At 35.4% G+C, this 4,290-nt stretch overlaps 1 long non-coding RNA gene across 2 annotated transcripts; it reads right to left on the minus strand.

Annotated features, from left to right (window-relative positions):
- Positions 1-391: 391 nt before the first annotated feature.
- Positions 392-1,112, minus strand: LOC141591163 (uncharacterized). 2 transcript variants are annotated; one of them, XR_012520703.1, is made up of 3 exons: positions 828-1,092; positions 687-783; positions 392-589 (listed from the first exon to the last, which is right to left on the minus strand). It is a non-coding gene; the product is annotated as an uncharacterized LOC141591163 (long non-coding RNA). The 2 variants fall into 2 exon arrangements; XR_012520702.1 differs by having other exon boundaries at positions 687-1,112.
- Between the last annotated feature and the right edge of the window lie 3,178 nt (positions 1,113-4,290).

The following is a 4,290-nucleotide window of genomic DNA, read 5'->3' on the forward strand; positions in this document are numbered from 1 at the left end:
TAAAGTGGCGGTTATGGAATAAAACCGCCATTGTAGACTTATATAAAACGACGGTTGTTAAACATGAACCGCCATTATAACTCCCCTATAGTGGCGGTTATTGTTTGAAAACCGCCGCCATAGGTATATCAATAATATCATTACATCACTACATATTCTCTATAACGACGGTTGTTATTAAAGAACCGCCACTAAAGGTAATTATAACATCGGTTGTTAGTACAGAACCGCCATTAAAGGTAATTATAACGTCGGTTGTTTGGTGAAGAACCGCCACTAAAGGTAGTTATTTTAAAAAAAAAAAAAAAAATTTGCTACCAAAATTTTGGTAGGAATATCCTAGCGATTTGACAATCCAAACAGCAAAATGAACGAACAATACATACAAAGAGAATGACAACCAACAAACTTGTGTATCATCCGACCCAACAAATATTTTTGATGTTAAAAAAAATATACATCCAAGTGTATAAATAATCACATACACGTCTTAGTTAATAAACTAATCAACATTACATGTTCTCTACACTTTAGATAGCCCACACCTCTTGAAATCTTTCATCTCGTCAATCAACATTGATTGTTGAAGCTGCAATAATAAATTTAGCAAACCAATATTAAGAAAAACAACCTTAACAAAGAGATTATAAAGGAATTAAAAGGAAATCAGGCTAGAGTCTTGATACATATATGAAAAATGCTGGATATGTAATCCGACAAATCTCCCATTACTAACTCGCCATCTTCCTTGACATCATAGCACCCACATGTATTGCTAAATCACTGCACATTATTAAAATACACCAATTATTATAGTGTAATTGAACCTCAATGTGATGGTGCGCACTGAACATTGTCTATAAACCACATGTCACCATATCCAAAATAAGCACCCCACCTGCGCCTGAAATGTCCTATTTGTGACTACAGAAATACAAGCAAAAAAAAAAATGCCTCTGTCAGTACATCATACAAAAGCACAAAAGGGTTACTTGGACTTAGGATTGGCAACCAAACCTGTTTCACTAAAGGATTACGACCCCATGAGGGTCGGACAGTTTGAAATCCTATCCGGGCTCCATTCGCTTGCTCAGCAGAAGCTCTAAAGTGAATCCAGAAAAATACAAGGTTCAAACACTATTTCACAAAAGCCTTGTGGATAAATGTCAAGATTTGTACCGTAAAAAATTAACAATAGTTGTTACCTGAAAGAAAACTGCACAGAACCACAACCCCTGCCAACCCGTAATTTTATATTAACTTTTAGCGTCATTCTTAATGTCGGTTGTTAATAAAACCGCCACAATTGACCTATAGTGGCGTTTCCTATTTGGAACCGCCATAAAAATCTTATGTTATCACGTCGGTTCTTACTTAAACCGCCATTATAAACCTCTTATATACATTAAAATTTCGTTCCCGCCAATTTTTTAGGCTTTTCACGTCATTTCTATTAGAACCGCCACGATAACTGCGTCGTGATAGGGGTTTTTTCTACTAGTGCAAAACCCTTTGATGGAAACAGCAGAGAAACGACGTGGGGAAGAAACGCATCAACTGATGCGCCTTCTGGAAAGGCCGCAACATCTGTTGCGCCTCTTCCAGAGGCTGCTTTCAGTTGCTGCACTTCTTCTTCTTCTTCCTCGGATTTTTGTTCCTTTCGTCTTTTATTTTCTTTCTTCGTTCCTTTTCTTCTTATTACGTCTAATATTTTCAATTAGTTTTTATAAATATTTTCCAACGTTTTTCGGCTTAAATTCCTTATAATCAATATATGCGGGTTTTAGCCATCTTATTCAAACCTGGAATTTATAGGTTCGATTTTTCCCATATCGAGTCTTTAGAATTCGCCTTTTGTACATAGTTTCCCTATTTTCCAGTTTGGTTTAATTAACTTCGATTTCGTTCATTTTCCAGTTCAAAGTTTTCATCTTTATAAAACCCGACATCGTATAACTACAATTATGTAAATCGTCGTAATAATTTATATAATCTCGTTCTCCAATATGACTTGTGACGATATTAGAATGCATAATCTGACTAAATCACTTCTATTCGAGTCGTATATCAATAATCGACATTAATCAACCAACGAACAATAATTAAACCGCGGGTCTGACTTTCACAGTCAGAACCCAGGTCCAGAACAGCCGCAACAGGTGGTGCGCCTCTTCCAGAGGACGCACCAGATGCAACGCCTGTTCTGGGCTGGCTCCTGCTTCTGAACTCTTTCTCGTTTCGACGTAGGCTTCTATTGGGTTTATAATCGACTATTATTCATATTATCACTTATAATTCGACATATTTTCATATTTTAATTTCTCTTTAATTTCTTTTTATTTTATTTTCTTTTCAAAACCTATTTTGAGCGTATTTATGACGTAAATTCAAGTTAACCCATTGTAATTTATATCATGTAATTTATCGTCTTTCCATAACGTTCTTATATGATTTACTTACTTGGCATATTCACATGTAATTAATCTAAATTCCAACTTCGACCCAATTGAGTGCTAAATTGTTTATTCACCGAAATAGTCTAATTTTGCATGCTAAGATTAATCCATTTTTGTTGCATTGCATGCATAAAATTGACAACATATCAAACATAAATAACTTCCCTGATCATTAGTAGTGGCCACTATCGAGGCGGGCGGGATTAGGTGTTCGAATAAAAGAACTTCTTAATACGTACCCTCACCCCTTACTCAAGATTTCTGTGAACATCCGTGTTCATTGGCATCGCGAGAGTCATTCTAGACATAAAATGCTAAGGGTGAGGAATTTCTTAGTGTTCATGTCACTACTTTGTGTCTTGACATGACGCGAAGTATTCAAACGACTCCAATTTTCCATAAAAACCGGTGGCGACTCCACAAATACAGGCTTGTCAAACCTTTCACCGATTTCAATGCCTTACAAATCAGTAACGGCCCATGACGTGTTTTGGCCTCGCACCGGAGTTCTGTGGGAGAAGTGCCGCCGCCTCGAAACCAACGCGCGGGTGTGCGCGGCGCGGGTGGCTGTGTCCACAGTTTAGCAACTCCGCTGGGGACGATATGTTGGAGCTTGTGTCCTCCACAAATTAGTGTGATAACATTTGTAAATCTCTTATAGGTTCACAAGGGTATACTTCGTATTTAATTAGTTGATTAACGATTACCTAATAACGGTTGGCTTGCTAGAAAGTTTGACGTTATTATCATACAGATGGCGGTGATCAACCGGTTCCTAAAAGTCACACCTAAAGGATGTGTTTGAGAGATGTGGTTATAGAAATATAATCACATTGATGCCTTATATGACTAAACAGTTAGTCAATGTGTTGATGAGACAATTATTTAATGAAGATTAAATAATATTAGTTGAGACGAATTAACTGTCAATTCGTAAATTGAATATAATAAGTTATATTTAATTAAATGTATGTAATGTTAGCTTGGACGAATTAATATGTTAATTCGTACTTAAATGTAATCGGTTATATTTAATCAACAAGTTGAATGTGTCATAGTGGTAATAGTAAGGGTACTCAAACCAAGAGGTTATGGGTTCGATCCTCACTAGAAACACATTTTATACATTTTTGGAATAACCGAAAATAAGGATTTTAATCCTTATTATTTCGGTTCCTATGGGCCGAATTTAAGAGAAAAAATATCTCCCTCTTTCACCCTAATTTCGGTGACAATAAGAGGAGAGTAGGGTTTTTTTTTCTTAACGAAATTCTTTTCCCATTCTTGCCTCTCATCTCAACAAAACACAAAACCTAAAAATTAATCAGTGATTTTTGGATCGATTCTAGCAAAATCAAAGGGCATATCTCATATCGTCTTGGGTGCAACTGATAGGCGAATATCTACTTTGATATTGTTCTTAGGCCGTATTTGCTAGGACCGAAGGTTATTTCTTAACCCTTTATGCTTTTGTTTATGCAATTTAGTTTTATGACTCGTAATCATCACTTTATTATTCGTTATAATCCTTGAATTTAAAGGGATGCATACAGATAAATCCCACAAGTGGTATCAGAGCCAAGACCACGAATTTTAATTTTGATGATTTTCATAAAATTGTTTGTTAAAAACTTTAGGGTTTCGAAAATAAGAAAAAAAAAAAAAAAAAAAAAAGGTGCGGCTGAAAAAAAAAAAAAATTTGCCGTGTGAAAATTTTTTTTTTGCCGTTTATTGTCTGTTTTTTTGGGTTTTGTTGTTGATGATTATTTCCATTTCGATTTTTCATATTGTTGTTTAATCAGTTAATATAAACATATGATAAATTGGTAGTTTT

Source organism: Silene latifolia, chromosome 7 (genome assembly GCF_048544455.1).
Source record: "Silene latifolia isolate original U9 population chromosome 7, ASM4854445v1, whole genome shotgun sequence".
NCBI lineage: Eukaryota > Viridiplantae > Streptophyta > Magnoliopsida > Caryophyllales > Caryophyllaceae > Silene > Silene latifolia.